Raw genomic sequence first — 16,913 nt, 5'->3', positions numbered from 1 at the left:
CAGTCATTTCAAAGTTGAGATCAGTAAGAAGTCTGACAACACCAGGTTAAAGTCCAACAGGTTTGTTTCGATGTCGCTAGCTTTCGGAGCGCTGCTCCTTCCTCAGGTGAATGAAGAGGTATGTTCCAGAAACATACATATAGACCGATTCAAAGATGTCAGACAATGCTTGGAATGCGAGCATTAGCAGGTGATTAAATCTTTACAGATCCAGAGATGGGGTAACCTCAGATTAAAGAGGTGTGAATTGTGTCAAGCCAGGACAGTTGGTAGGATTTCGCAGGCCAGATGATGGGGAATGAATAATGCAACATGAATCCCAGGTCCCAGTTGAGGTTGCACTCATGTGTGCGTAACTTGGCTATAAGTTTCTGCTCGGCGATTCTACGTTGTCGCGCGTCCTGAAGGCCGCCTTGGAGAACGCTTACCTGGAGATCAGAGGCTGAATGCCCTTGACTGCTGAAGTGTTCCCCGACTGGAAGGGAACATTCCTGCCTGGTGATTGTCACGCGATGTCCGTTCATTCGTTGTCGCAGCGTCTGCATGGTCTCGCCAATGAACTGCGCTTCGGGAAATCCTTTCCTGCAGCGTATGAGGTAGACAACGTTGGCCGAGTCGCACGAGTATGTACCGCGTACCTGGTGGGTGGTGTTCTCACGTGCAATGGCCTCAACCGGGACCTGGGATTCATGTTGCATTACATTCATTCCCCACTATCTGGCCTGTGAAATCCTACCAACTGTCCTGGCTTGACACAATTCACACCTCTTTAACCTGGGGTTACCCCATCTCTGGAACTGTAAAGATTTAATCACCTGCTAATGCTCGTGTTCCAAGCATTGTCTGGCATCTTTGAATCTGTCTGTATATGTGTTTCTGGAACATACCTCTTCATTCACCTGAGGAAGGAGCAGCGCTCCGAAAGCTAGTGACATCGAAACAAACCTGTTGGACTTTAACCTGGTGTTGTCAGACTTCTTACTGATCTCACCCCAGTCCAATGCCGGCATCTCCACATCATTTCAAAGTTGAGTCTATCAGTGAGGACTGCAATATGGCACCGTGTGGACGACAGGATAAACTAACAGCAGCTTATAGATTTCCATGCTTAACTATACGTGCATACTCCAGAAGTTGCTGTCTGGTTTCTGCCATTATGAAGCTGAACATTCATAGCCTCACGATTATTCTCATCGCAACTTTAAGGACAATATTCTAAAGCTTTTCAGTGGTGACATGAATGGAGAATACTTACCAGAGTCATTCTCATTCACAAAGCCATTAAATGGGGACTTCACTATCACATTGGAATAACTACCTCTAGGAATCAATATTGTTACGAATGTAAGATTTTATAAGATGATAATGTTGGGACAGTCTCTCTTAATTTTGTCCTAGGAAAATGGGATAGTGATGACTGCCCAACAGCAAGGCGGGCAATAGTAAGGAGAGGAAGTGGGGACCCAGATCGCGTGCTATTGAAATGCATGTGCCAGGTGTAACGTCTGAACACAGAGAGGCTGATGTTTTTGCTATTGCAGTCTTACTGTCTCAGACTACACTATGACATCAATAAGTTCCATCCAACCATCAGACTCACCATGGACTACTCTCCAAAATCAGTTGCATTCTTGGACACGCTCGTCTCCATCAAGGACGGTCACCTCAGCACTTCGCTTTACCGCAAACCCACAGATAACCTCACGATGCTCCAGTTTCCACCCTAAACACATTAAAGAAGCCATCCCCTATGGACAAGCTCTCCGTATACACAGGATCTGCTCAGACGAGGAGGAGCGTAACAGACATCTACAGACATTGAAAGATTCCCTCGTACGAACGGGATATGGCGCTCGTCTCATCCATCGACAGTTCCAACGCGCCACAGCAAAAAACCGCACCGACCTCTTCAGAAGACAAACATGGGACACAACTGACAGAATACCCTTCGTCGTCCAGTACTTTCCCGGAGCAGAGAAACTGCGACATCTTCTTCACAGCCTTCAACATGTCCTTGATGATAGATTCCAGCATCTTCCCTACTACCGAAGTTAAGCTAACTGGCCGATAATTACCCGCTTTCTGCCTACCTCCTCCAATCTGCCTACAGATTGTGGTTGAGTACAATTCTGCTGATGATGATGACCCACAGCACCTCATGAATGCCCAATTTTGACCTGTTAGATCCGATCTGAATACATCCCATTTAGCACAAGGTTTGAGCCACACAACATGATGGAGGGTGTGAGAAGAAAACTTTGTCTCCACAAAGACTGTGTGGTGGTTACTTCTTCCTATCCTTTTTTTTTAAAGTTTAGAGTACCCAATTCATTTTTTATAATTAAGGAGAAATTTAGCTTGGCCAATCCACCTACCCTGCACATCTTGGGGTTGTGGGGACGCAACCTGATGCCACTGTGTAAATGGCTGTGAGATGATGCACAGGTGTAATTTGTGAATATCACAATGCCATTACTTTCAATATTAACTTACTGGATAAAGCAGACCTCTGCTTTTGATTAAGGGATTTTTTAAAATTTTTATTTTTTTTATAAAGTGCACTGTTCTGACTAACAATATTTTAAATTAAAGTTAGTGTAAATCTTGTAACACCAATCTTCAATCAGCCAGCAAAAGAGTTACAACAATACAAAGTAGATTGCGCACACATTTTGTTCTGGATTGCGAAAATTATTTACAGCTTTAACAAGAACATCTGTGATAAAGATCATAAAAGGATTCAATCGCAGACACAAAAACTTTATATATGTACGATTTTGGCTCACTAAATGATATTGTCCCTCCATATTGTTGCAATCTCCATAAAAATTGCTAACTTTAAAACAAAAGGATTTGAATTCCAAGGGACTAACTTAAAAGAAATTGCATGACAAGATTTTTACTGTAACAAACAAAACAAAATCAATATTGACTAAACATTACTTAGTATGCAACTAATATTCTAAACTACAGAAAAGATAACACTAGTTAGTGTGTTGACATGACCGCTTACCCCACACCACACACACATTAATTATACAGCACACTTGCCGTAGAATTGTAGTATTTACAGGAAATAGTCCAAAGTCACTCCTCGCTTCCAATGTGTTCATTTCTCCCAGTTTAGCTGAGTCAATGTTCAGTGACTGCTAAAAACCATGGTCTTCTGCATCTCTTGAGAACTCCTGAACTAACTTCCAGCAACATGGCCCACTCCGGAGATAGCTTTCCCCCCATTCCAAGATGAATCTTCCAGAGTACTTACTTAAATTTCCACAATTCTACCTTTTGAACAAAATATCTTCTCACCCATATTTTGTCTAAAAAGTTAACAGAGAAAAACAGCCTTTTCCCTCTGCTCACAGCAGCTGCTCCCGGTCTCTCTCCTGTTCCCAGTCTGAGACATGATGTGGAGATGCCGGCGTTGGACTGAGGTGAGATCAGTAAGAAGTCTTACAACACCAGGTTAAAGTCCAACAGGTTTGTTTCGATGTCACTAGCTTTCGGAGCGCTGCTCCTTCCTCAGGTGAACGAAGAGGTATATTCCAGAAACATATATATATATATATATATAGACAGATTCAAAGATGCCAGACAATGCTTGGAATGCGAGCATTAGCAGCTGATTAAATCTTTACAGATCCAGAGAGAGGGGTAACCCCAGGTTAAAGAGGTGTGAATTGTGTCAAGCCAGGACAGTTGGTAGGATTTCGCAGGCCAGATGGTGGGGGATGAATATAATGCGACATGAATCCCAGGTCCCGGTTGAGGCCGCACTCATGTGTGTGGAACTTGGCTATAAGCTTCTGCTCAGCGATTCTGCGTTGTCGCGCGTCCTGAAGGCCGCCTTGGAGAACGCTTACCCGGAGATCAGAGGCTGAATGCCCTTGACTGCTGAAGTGTTCCCCGACTGGACGGGAACATTCCTGCCTGGTGATTGTCGCGCGATGTCCGTTCATTCGTTGTCACAGCGTCTGCATGGTCTCGCCAACGTACCACGCTTTGGGACATCCTTTCCTGCAGCGTATGAGGTAGACAATGTTGGCCGAGTCGCACGAGTATGTACTGCGTACCTGGTGGGTGGTGTTCTCACCTTGTGCTAAATGGGATGTATTCAGATCGGATCTAACAGGTCAAAATTGGGCATTCATGAGGTGCTGTGGGTCATCATCATCAGCAGAATTGTACTCAACCACAATCTGTAGGCAGATTGGAGGAGGTAGGCAGAAAGCGGGTAATTATCGGCCAGTTAGCTTAACTTCGGTAGTAGGGAAGATGCTGGAATCTATCATCAAGGACGCAATAGCGAGGCATCTGGATAGAAATTGTCCCATTGGGCAGACGCAGCATGGGTTCATAAAGGGCAGGTTGTGCCTAACTAATTTAGTGGAATTTTTCGAGGACATTACCAGTGCAGTAGATAATGGGGAGCCAATGGATGTGGTATATCTGGATTTCTAGAAAGCTTTTGACAAGGTGCCATACAAAAGGTTGCTACACAAAATAAAGATGCATGGCATTAAGGGTAAAGTAGTAGCATGGATAGAGGATTGGTTAATTAATAGAAAGCAAAGAGTGGGGATTAATGGGTGTTTCTCTGGTTGGCAATCAGTAGCTAGTGGTGTCCCTCAGGGATCAGTGTTGGGCCCACAATTGTTCACAATTTACAGAGATGATTTGGAGTTGGGGACCAAGTACAATGTGTCCAAATTTGCAGACGACACTAAGATGAGTGGTAAAGCAAAAAGTGCAGAGGATACCGGAAGTCTGCAGAGGGATTTGGATAGGTTAAGTGAATGGGCTAGGGTCTGGCAGATGGAATACAATGTTGACAAATGTGAGGTTAACCATTTTAGTAGGAATAACAGCAAAAGGAATTATTATTTAAATAAAATATTAGAACATGCTGTTGTGCAGAGAGTCCTGGGTGAGCTGCATGAGTCGCGAAAAGTTGGTTTACAGGTGCGTTAAGAAGGCAAATGGAGTTTTGTCCTTCATTGCTAGAGGGATGGAGTTTAAGACTAGGGAGGTTATGCTGCAATTGTATAAGGTGTTAGTGAGGCCACACCGGGAGCATTGTGTTCAGTTTTGGTCTCCTTCCCTGAGAAAGGACGTACTGGCGCTGGAGGGTGTGCAGAGGAGATTCACTAGGTTAATCCCAGAGTTGAGGGGTTGGATTACGAGGAGAGGTTAAGTAGACTGGGACTGTGGTCGTTGGAATTTCGAAGGATGCGGGGGAATCTTATAGAAACATATAAAATTATGAAGGGAATAGATAGGATAGATGCGGGCAGGTTGTTTCCACTGGCGGGTGAAAGCAGAACTAGGGGGCATAGCCTCAAAATAAGGGGAGATAGATTTAGGACTGAGCTTAGGAGGAACTTCTTCACCCAAAGGGTTGTGAATCTATGGAATTCCTTGCCCAGTGAAGCAGTTGAGGCTTCTTCATTAAATGTTTTTAAGATAAAGATAGTTTTTTGAAGAATAATGGGATTAAGGGTTATGGTGTTCGGGCTGGAAAGTGGAGCTGAGTCCACAAAAGATCAGCCATGCTCTCATTGAATGGCGGAGCAGGCTCGAGGGGCCAGGTGGCCTACTCCTGCTCCTAGTTCTTATGTAACCTCATGGCCCAGCATATCCCCCACTCGACCGAGCAACTAACTGGCGGAGAAGGTATCACATATGTCCCCATCCTCTACGATGGGGAAGGCCAGCACATCAGTATAAAAGATAAGGCTGAGGTATTTGCAACTTCCTCCAACTCGAAGTACCGAGCAGATGTTCCACCTTGACCCCCTTCTCATGTCGCCAGCACTCCAATGCCAGGCTTCAACCAATTTAATTCACCCGAGGTGATATCAAGAAATGGCTAAAGGCACTGAATACTTAAAAGGCTTTTGCTCTGATAACATTCTGGTAGAAGTACTGAACACTTGTGCTCCAGTACATCTTCTGCCTCTAGCCAAACTGTTCCAGCACAGTGGCATCTAACTGCCAATGTGGAAAATTAGCTAGGCAATCCAGCCAATTACTACCCCCAGCCTTCTCTTGATTATCAAAGTGATGGAAGGTGTTGTCAACAATGTTATCAAACAGCACTTGCCTGCCAATAACCTAGTCACTGCTTAGTTTGGGTTCAACCAGGATCACTTGATTCCTGACCTCATTGCAGCCTTGATTCAACATGGCCAAAAGACTTGAACTTGAAAAAGGAGGTGAAAATGACTGCAGCAGTTGACTGAGTGTGGCATTGAGGAACCCTGGCAAAATTGAAGAAATGGAGAACTGGGGGAGAAATATCCCACTTTCCGAGCAAAAAGGACAGTTGTAGTTGTTGGAGACCAATCATCTCAACTCCTACAGCAATGTCCTAGGCTGAACCATCTTCATCTGCTTCATCAATGACTTTCACTCCCACCAGAAGAACAAAAGGTGGATGTTTACTGATGATTTCATAAAGTTCAGTGCTATTTGCAGCTCCTCAATACTGAAGTAGTCTCTGCCAATATGCAGCAAAACCTGGGCAACATTCAGGCTTGGGCTGAGAAGTGGCAAGTAACATAACGCCACAGGCAATGGCAATCTCCAGCAGAGAATCTTATAATCTCCTGATGACATTCAATGGTATTACCATAGCTGAATTCCCCAGTAGTAGCATCCTGGGAGTTACCATTTAGATCAAGAACAACAGTGGCCTTGTGACCAACCCATGGGGAACCCTACTATAAACCTCACTGCAATCTGAAAAAGAACCTTTCATCATTACCCTCTGTTTTATGCCACTCAGGAAATTTTGTATCCATGCTGCCACTGTCTCTTTTATTCCTTGGACTAGTGTCAAGTCTCTTATGTGGCACTTTTTCAAATGTCATTTGCAAGTACATCTGCCCCACATCAACCACCTTGCCTTCATCAACACATCAACTGATCAAAATAAACTCCATAAAGTTAGGTAAAAGCAATTTGCCTTAATGATGGTATTAGCATATTAGAGAGGGATGACTGATGTTCAGGAAACCAAGATGGAGAAGCCTTTTGGAGATGAGAAATGATGAAGGCAAGAAGTCACTTCCGGGAATGGTGCACAACCCCGTTAATTGTAATGACACAGTAGAACAGAGTTTAAAGGAAGTTTGTCAGAAAGGTACAGCAGTTACCATGGATTTTAATCTGCACACAGATTGGAAAATACAGATTGACAAAGGTAGCATTGATGGGTTTGGGATAGTATCTTAGAGCAGCTCATTTTGGATCCAACCACGGGTAGTATACTAGACCTGGAATTATGCAACAAGGTAAGATTTATTGATAACTTATCAATGAAAGCATCCCTCGGTACCAGCAATCGTAATATGAGTGAATTTTACATTGAGTTTGAGGGAGGGAAGAGTGGGTCCAAAACTAGCATTTATAAACTTAAATAAGGGTAATTATAATTTCTTGAAAGCAGAGCTCAAGTGAATATGCAAATGAGGTTTAGTGATAGGTCAATTGCGATGCAGTGGCAGGGGTGACGCAGTGGTTAACACTGCTGCCGCATGGTGGAGGACCCGGGTTTGATCCCAACCCTGGGTCACTGTCCGTGTGGAATTTGCACATTCTTCCCATGTCTGCGTGGGTCTCGCCCCCAAAAGCCAAAGATGTGCAGGGTAGGTGGATTGGCCATGCTAAATTACCCCTTAATTGGAAAAAAAATTGAGTACTAAAGAGATGCAGTGGAAGCCATTTAAAGGGATATTTCAGAATACACAGAATAGATACATTCCAATGATAAAGAAAAATGCCAAAGGGAGGACCCATAATATGTAGTTAACTAAAAATGTTAAAAACAGTATTAAATTTAAATAAAAGCATATAACTGTGCAAAGACAGGTGGCAGCTCAGAAGATTGGACAGAATATAAAGAGCATGAAAGTGTAAGAGTCTGTTCTGTTTATTTCCTTTGTTCCCTTTTATTTTATTATTTTTGGTCCATGGACCAATAATTGGAAGGTTCCTTTTAGCAGAAGACCCAAGCTGAAGCAGCCTACTTGTCAGGACATTGTGTTCCGAGGTTTTATATTTTGGAGAGGAGAAACAGACTCACTGGCGCTGGGTGGATCTTAGAAACCAGCTTTGGCAGAAGTCTGTTTGATTGGTTGGCTGGCAACCAGTGGGTTGGCCCAGGGACAGTATTCTGCCTGACAACTGTCACTGAATAGTTCCTGCATGATGCTTTCTGAGAGAACTGGGCAGAAGTGATTAGATCTTGGGGAGGGACAGTCTATTTACTTATAAGTAGAACATACAGTACAGAAGGAAGCCATTCGGCCCATCGAATCTGCACCAACCCACTTAAGCCCTCACTTCCACCCTATCCCCGTAACCCAATAACCCCTCCTTATCTTTTCGGTCACTAAGGGCAATTTATCATGGCCAATCCGCCTAATCTGCACATCTTTGGACTGTGGGAGGAAACCGGAGCACCCGGAGGAAACCCACGCAGGCACGGGGAGAACGTGCAGACTCTGCACAGACAGTGACCCAAGCCGGAATCGAACCTGGGACCCTGGAGCTGTGAAGCAATTGTGCTATCCACAATGCTACCGTGCTATCCAAAAGAACGTTCGTAGTCTGCAGGATTCGAACCTACGCGGGGAGACCCCAAAGGATTTCTAGTCCATTGCCTTAACCACTCGGCCACGACTACATGCAAATACTGTGCACAATGAAAAGTTACTTGTGTTAAAGTTACAAACCTGGTGATTGCGGTGTCTTGGGATCAGCCAAGGTCCTCAGGTATTTGAAAATAGCATCAAATTTCACTTGTGTTGCGACCCCAGGTCAAGTGGAGCTGGAATTGACTGCGCACTAGTCCAGGGGGTTGTGACAAAGGAATGACAAAAAGATGAATAAGGAGGGAAAAGTTAAAGTACAAGAGAAAGAGAGCAAGAAATATAAATACGGATAGTAAGAGTTTCTCTAGATATTTAAATAACAAAGAATTAATGAAGTGAGCATTATCCTATAGAAAATGAATCTGCAGAATTAATAATGGAAAGTAGGGAGATGGCATGTAAACTGAACAGGTATTTTGCTTCAATCTCCGCTATAGAGAATACAAGTAATGTCCCAGAAATTGCTGTAAATCAGGAAATGGAAAGGAGAGAGGGAGGATATTCTTAGGAATATTACAATCTCAAGGAAGTGGTATTGAGCAAATTATTGGGGCTGTTGACTGACAATCCCCACGTCAGGATAGACTTAATCCTAGAGTCTTGGAAAATGTGGCTCGTGAGAAATTTGACAGATTCATTTTAATTTTCCCAAATTCCTGAAATTTGGGGAAAGTTCCATTGGATTGGAAAGTAGTAAATGTAACTTATTTATTCTAAAAGGGTGGGAGATAGAAAGCCGAAAACTGCAGGCCAGTTAGCCTAACTTCAAGGTCATCAGGCAGAGTCAACATGGTTTTGCGAAAGAGAAATCATGTGTAACCAATTTATTAGAGTTCTTTGAAGGAATCACGTGCTGTGGATAAAGAGAAACTGGTGGGTGTACTGTACTTGTATTTCCAGAAGACATTTTGGTAAGACACCACATTAAAGATTATTGTTGAAAATAAAATCTCATGGTTTAGGGGTGACATATTGGCATGGCTTGCCTAGCGAACAGGAAATGGAGTTGGCATAATGGGTCTTTTTCTAGTTGGCAGGATGTACCACAGCGATCAGTGCTGGAGCCTCAACCTTTTACAATTTATGTAAATTACCTAGATGAAGAAACAGAAGGTATGATTGCAAAAGGATAGGTAGGAAAATAAATTCTGAAGAAAACACAACAAAGTTATAAAGGGACATAGATAAGTGAGTGGGCAAAGATCAAGCATATGGAGTATAATGTGGGCGAATGTGACTGGAAGAACAAATAATAAACTTATTTTATGTAAATAATTACAGAGCTCTGATATTCTGAGAGATCTGGGTGTCCTAGAATCATAAAAGGCTCATCGGAACATAAGGAATAGGAGTAGAAATAGGCCATTTGGCCCTTCCAACCTGGTCCATCATTCAATAAGGTCATGGCTAATCTGATAGTGTTTTGCATTCCACATTCCTATCCACCCCCGATAACCTTTGATTTTCTTGCCCAGCAATACTTTATCTAGCTCCACCTTAAAAATATTCAATGACCCCCGGCTTCACCTTATCTGGCGCCCTGACGCTGGGTCGAATCTGGCGCCCTGACCCTGGGCCAAATCTGGCGCCCTGACCCTGGGCCGAATCTGGCGCCCTGGGCCGAATCTGGCTCCCTGGCTCCGCTACGGCTGGTTCCGGCGCTTTGGCTCCGCGGCGCTTGATCCCGGGTCGCTTCCGGCGCCTTGGCTCCGCGGCGCTTGCTCCCGGGCTGATTCCCTGGCACTTGCTCCCGGGCCGGTTCCGTGTCACCGAGCATTCAAAATAATTTATAGGTACAGCAATTAATTAGGAAAACTAATGTTATCATTTATTGTGAGGAGGATTGTTTCCGAAAGTAGGGAGAGTATACTTTAGTTTTGCACGGCATGTGACCACATCTTGAATACTTTGTACAGTATTAGCTTTCTTACCAAGGAAAAATGTGAATGTGTTAGAATCAGCTCAGGGAAGCTTTACTAAACTAATACCAGGAATGGGCTGGTTGTTTTATGAGGAATGGTTAGACAGGTTAGGCTTGTATTTCACTGGAGTTTAGAAAAGTTAAGAGGCGGCTTAATTGAAACTCATTGATGTCGTGACAGGGTGGATTGTGGAGGGCGTCTTTCCTCTTTGGGGGGGGGGGGGGGGAGAGAATCTAGAACTAGGGGTCACTGTTTAAAAATACGGGGTTGCTCATTTGTGGCAGAGATGTGCGTAAATGTTTTCTCTTGAGTCATGAGTCTTTGAGCTGTCTTCCTCAAATGAGGTTGGAAGCAGAGTCTTTTAAATATTTTTAAGGGACAGCTAGATAGATTCTTGATTAACAGGAGGGTGAAAGAGGGCAGCACGGTGGCGCAGTGGTTAGCAATGCTGCCTCATGGCGCCGAGGTCGCAGATTTGACCCCGGCTCTGGGTCACTGTCAGTGTGGAGTTTGCACATTCTCCCCGTGTTTGTATGGGTTTCGCCTCCTCAACCCAAAGATGTGCTGGGTTGGTGGATTGGTCACGCTAAATTGCCCCTTAATTGGAAACAATGAATTGGATACTCAACATTTTTTTTAAAAAACAAGACGGTGGAAGGTTACTGGGGGTAGGGAGTTATGTGGGGTTAAGGAGGGCAGCACAATAGCATCTGTGGCTTCACAGCGCCAGGGTCCCAGGTTAGATTCAATGCTGGGTCACTGTCTATGAGGAGTCTGCACGTTCTCCCCGTGTCTGCGTGGGTTTCCTCCGGGTGCTCTGGTTTTCTCCCACAGCCCAAAGACATGCAGGTTAGGTGGACTGGCCATGCTAAATTGCCCTTGGTGTCCAAAAAGGTTATATGAGGTTATCGGGTTTAGGGATAGGGTGGAAGTGAGGGCTTAAATGAGTCGGTGCAGACTCAATGGCCCAAATGGCCTCCTTCTGCACTGTGTGTTCTATGTTCTATCTGATCAGATATAATCTTATTGAAGCCTAGTGGCCTACTCCTCCCAATTTGTATATTCATGTTTGTATGTTTTATGCTGGCTTATGTTTATTAAGGCACAATTGTTCAAGTGACTAATAATTTTGTCCCAAATATTTGTTTCCAAAAGCAATTTCACGACTCAGGTTAAAAGGACTGGCCAGTAGTTTCTGGATTTAACCGTACACACTATTTTGAAGAAGGATTAACACTTGAAATTCTCCAGACCTCTGACACCACCCCTGTAACTAAGGAAGATAGGAAAATTATGGCCAGTGCCTCCAAAACCCACAGCATTAACTTCCTTCAATATATATGTTTCCTCAGATGCATCTGATCAGCTGCTGATGACTTCTCAACTTTAAATAAGCCAACCTTTCTGATACCTCATCAATTTTTACCCCATCCAGTGTCTCAACTATTTCCTTTTTCGCTGTGTCTTGGGCAACATCTTCCTTGGCAGAAGTACTCATTTAGTACATTAGCGATGCTTTCTGCCTTCATAATGCAAATCCCTTTTTATTGGACCCCAAACAATCCCACTCTTTTTGCCATGCTTTCCCTGTTTATATGCATTTTTGGGTTCCATTTTACACGAGCTGTAAGTCCTTTACTCCTTTTTATTTTTCCAATTCCTCTCTGAACTTTCTATATTCAGCCTTTTTAGCACTTGTATTAACAACCTGACATCTGTCATATGCACACTTTTTCTGCCTCATCTTACTCTGTATCTCTTTGGTCATCTGGGGAGCTCTGCGTTTTGTTCTGCCTTTTCCCCCTTGTGGGAACATTCCTTTATTGTGCCTGAACTATCTCCTCATTGTTCCGTGCTACAGGTTTGCCTACTCCTCACATTGGGTTATCAAAATTGTTCACCATAAATTGCAAGCTACCATGGTAAAAGTGACTTTAAGGTTTGTGAAAGAAGTATAAGAAAAATCATGTACCATGTTTCATCCTATTTTTCCTGAGCATTATTTTTGTGAGGAATTATTTTGGGAATACCATTCTTTTTAACAAAGTTTGCTATTACAAGCTCTCACTTCAGTCCCCATATCTCCACTGATTCTTTTTTAACTTACTGTTGTGTTGGTAAAGCCTAATGATTCATGAATTGGAGTGCACTCGAACTCCACATCTGTAGGGAAAAGCAAAACTGCTGAACTCTTGAAATCTTTAGGCTTCTGAAACCCAAGCCTAGAATGAAATAACCATTACTTCCGCAGTCCCTGTTCATTATTCTCTTCAATCTTTGCATTTCCTGCACTGTTAGACTTGGCTCCCTCCGATTAGGTTAACAAAATTATTTCATGTGTCTATAAAGTGCAAGTTATCTCCTTGAAGCCAGTTAGTGATAGGCTTGTGCTTTAGCTAGGCAATTGTGTTTGACATGGGGGAGAACTTTGGCTTTTCTTTCTCTATGATTTTAAAAACTAGACCATGCAGTGCAGCTGTGTGATGCATAATATGTTTATTGAAAACTTCATTAATTTATTGGAGATGTTATCCCGTTTAAGATGAGATGGATTTCCGACCAGCTTATTAAACACTGATTTGCTATTATTCTAAAGCTCTAATTTTAAGGTAGCATTGAATTTCCTTTGAACGTTATAGACATGCTTTAATCGGAGTATAAAGACACATTTTGATTTATCTAGCCTGCAGCATTTATAGTCCTAAGCAGTTCACTTTGGTTGGTAGGAATATTATTAACATTTTCCAGTTTGAAATTTCTGCATACCACCTTGTAAAGCATTTTTAAAAATTATAACAACCACTACTGGTGAAGTCCACAGCTAACAAAAAAAGAAACTTTAGTCCATTGTAAGATGTAACATTTTGCATGCCTGTACACATACATGTTCAAGCACATCAAATTCTGTTGGCGTCCAAGATTACGTTGCAAGACAAGTTACTTGTCTGAGAATTGTCTGTTTCCAGGAAAAGAAAATTCATGTACCCAAATATTGTTGCTATTTTGCGCGCTACATATTGCAGCTTCATATTTCGACATATTAAGGCCAAAAATGGAACAAACTGGCATTCCTTGCTATACTGAATTCCTGTCTCGAGTGCATACTTTGATTTGTTTGAACTTGTTATCCTTAACAAGTAAGTTCTTCTACTAAAAATGTTTCACATTTCAGTTTATGGTGGGAGAAATCAGGAGGACAAAACAAAATTATTCCCTTGCCAACCCCCAGTGCAGCCAGTCACAAAACATTAACTTAAAATATAGAGGTTTATGGCTCAATAATAATAATCTCTTTTGTCACAAGGGCTTACATTAACACTGCAATGAAGTTATTGTGAAAAGCCCCTAGACGGCACATCCCAGTGCCTGTTCGGGTACACAGAGTGAGAATTCAGAATGTCCAAATTGCCGAACAGCACATCTTTCGGGACTTGTGGGAGGAAACCGGAGCACCCAGAGGAAACCCACGCAGACACGGAGATGTTGCAGACTCCGCACAGACAGTGACGCAAGCCAGGAATCGAACCTGGGACCCTGGAGCTGTGAAACAACAGTGCTACCCACTGTGTAACTATTGTGCCCTGCCTTCCAGACTGATTCAGAGATGCAGTGTGGTGCAGGAGATGGAAATGTGGATTTGCTGCTCATAGGATGGCAGTGTGAATAAATTTACTATTCAATGTTGCATTAAATTGTACGGATGAGAGAAGGTCTGAAGTTTACGGGTTGTGCAGAGGTAGCTGTTCACACTTTGAAAAGGAGCTAGGGTACTATACTTGGTTTCAATGACCATGGCTTGGAAGGAGGAAAATCAGCTTGATTCCCACTAAATTGCTATGCTATGGTTATCCTAGAAAGTACAGCTATCAACTTTGGGTAAAAATAAGATCAACTTTGCTCAGACTTTCTCCAGAGTCTGATGGCTTGCTGACATTTGTTTAGACTCATATGAAGAATAACCACATGGGCAAGGTACTTTTAAGGATGCCATCACCCATTGAGCCAAGCCCTAACTTGAGTGAGCACAATTCGGGAGACAAAAAGGATAAAGGGGAGAAAATAAGAAAGAAATTATTTTTGTGTAGCAATGACTTGAAAGAGAAAATATCTTGATTTTCTTTCCCTCAAAATGTCAGCAAACATTTGAGGGATACTAGAAATAGGAGCGTGAGGACACCACATGGCAGTTACACCTACTCTGCCATTCATGGCTGATCTTGGATTTCAACTCCACTTTCCTGCTTGTTCTGCGTATCCTTTGGTTGTCTGAGACCGGAAATCTGTCTATCCCAGCCTTAAATGTATTCAACAATAGAGAGTCCACAACCCTCTGAGGTAGAGAATTGAAAGGATTCATAATCGTTTCTGTGAATTAATTTTTCCTCATTTTAGTCCTAAATGATCAGCCTCTTATTCTGAGACAGTGCCCCCATGTTTTAGATTCACCGACCAACCAAAATAATCTGTCTCCATTCTATCAAGCCTCTTCGGTATCTTGTATATTTCACTGAGATTGCCTCTCATTCTTCTAACCTTCAGAGAGACTTGGGTGTGCTTGTACAGGGAATGCAGAAAGTCAGCATGCAAGTACTGCAAGCAATTAGGAAGGCCAATGGCAGGTAAGCTTTTATTGCAAGCAGCTAGAAGTGCAGAATAAAGCATTGCATTTGCACAGGGTTTTAGTAAGACCATATCTGGGGTAGTGTGTGCAGTTTTGATCTTCACATTTAGGAAATGATATACTTACATTGGAGGCGGCCCACTAAATTGGCCCCCTGGGATGAGGGGTTGCCTTATGACGAGAGGCTGAAACAAATTGGGCCTATATTCTCTGAAGAGGCTTGATAGAACGGAGACAGATTATTTTGGTTGGTCGGCGAATCTAAAACATTGGGGCACTGTCTCCGGATAAGAGGCTCATGAGGAAAAATTAAATCCCAGAAAGGATTTCTGCTTTTCAATTCTCACGACCAAAATTAATAACGTTACACTTCCCTATGTTATATTTCATCTGCCATTTTAATGCCCACTCGCTTAACCTATCCATATCCCTTTGCAGCCTTTCCGAGTCCTTCTGAAAACTTGCCTCCACACTTCATTTTGTATCATCAACAAACCTGGATACATTATTCCGCTTCTTTATCCACGTCATTAATATGGTAAATAGCTGAGGCCCCAGCCCTGATCCACGCAGCATTCCACTATTCACTCTCTGCCAACTTTTAAATGCCCTGTTTTTGCCCATCTCTGCTTCTTGTGCATTAATCAATGCTCTGTCCATGCTATATGTGACTTCCAACTCCATCTTGCACTATTAACCTTTTGTGTGGCACCTCATCCGAATGTCTTGGAAATCCTAGTAAACTACATTGGTTTCTCTATCTACCCTGCTAATTACATCTTCGAAAAACTCAAATCAATTTGTTAAACAGGATTTCCCTTAGTAAAACCATGTTGACTTTGTTTTCAGCATGGTATGCTTTTCTAAATGCATATTAGCACTTCCTAAATAATTGATTCTAATATTTTTCCCAATGACTGTAAGGCTAACTGCCCTGTAGTTCACAATTTTCTCTCTCCCTCCTTTCTTGAAATGTGGTGTAATATATGCCAACTTCTAACCTGATTGGACCATTCCTGAGTCTAAGGAGCTTTGGAAAATCATGGCTAGCGCATCCACTATCTCTGCAGCTATCTCTTAGAGCCCCAAGAGTGTCGGCCATTATGTTCTGAGGATATGTCTGATTTCAGTCCTTTAAATCACTTCAGTACTTTTTAATTTCCTCTCTTTTTAGCCCTTGGGTTACTGTCAATTTCTTGTATGAAATCTGCCTTCAGTAAATACAGACACAAAATATTTGGTCAGTGCTTCTGCTGATTACCCTTGATAATTTATCCTTTCTGTTTCTGTTTCTAAGCAACCAACATTTATTTTAACTACTCTTTTCCTTTTTACATACTAATGAATGCTCTTGCGATCTATTTTTTTATATTTCTAGCTAGTTTGCTCTCATTTTATTTCTTTCCCTTTTTAGTGACTTTTGGTATGCCCTCTGCTGGTGTCTTAGGAGACTCCCAATCTTAAGATTTGTTACTATTTTTTACAAGATTGTGAGCTTTTTTCTTTCAAATTAATACTGCCCTGAACTTCCTGAGTGAGCCGCCAATGGATCTATTTTGCTGAGATTTTAGTTTTTTAATGCAATGTATTTTTGTTGAACATTTTGAATTGTTTCCTTAAATGTTTCCCACTGTTCAATTTACTGGCAAATCTTTTAGTCTATTTACCCAATTAACCCTAACTAGTCCTATTTAATTGGCTTTGTTTAAGATT

At 42.4% G+C, this 16,913-nt stretch overlaps 1 protein-coding gene and 1 non-coding gene across 2 annotated transcripts in view; one reads left to right on the top strand and one right to left on the bottom strand.

Annotated features, from left to right (window-relative positions):
• The window catches only part of yes1 (YES proto-oncogene 1, Src family tyrosine kinase), a 106,534-nt gene that overhangs the window by 450 nt on the left and 89,171 nt on the right, over positions 1-16,913 (top strand). The gene's annotated exons all lie outside the window — the stretch shown is intronic.
• On the bottom strand, positions 8,608-8,689 carry trnas-aga (transfer RNA serine (anticodon AGA)). Its single transcript has one exon. It is a non-coding gene; the product is annotated as a tRNA-Ser (tRNA).

The sequence above is a fragment of the Scyliorhinus torazame genome, chromosome 11 (genome assembly GCF_047496885.1).
Source record: "Scyliorhinus torazame isolate Kashiwa2021f chromosome 11, sScyTor2.1, whole genome shotgun sequence".
Lineage (NCBI taxonomy): Eukaryota > Metazoa > Chordata > Chondrichthyes > Carcharhiniformes > Scyliorhinidae > Scyliorhinus > Scyliorhinus torazame.
The sequence above is the reverse complement of the archived record's forward strand: the minus strand, read 5'-3'. Positions and strand labels throughout refer to the sequence as shown.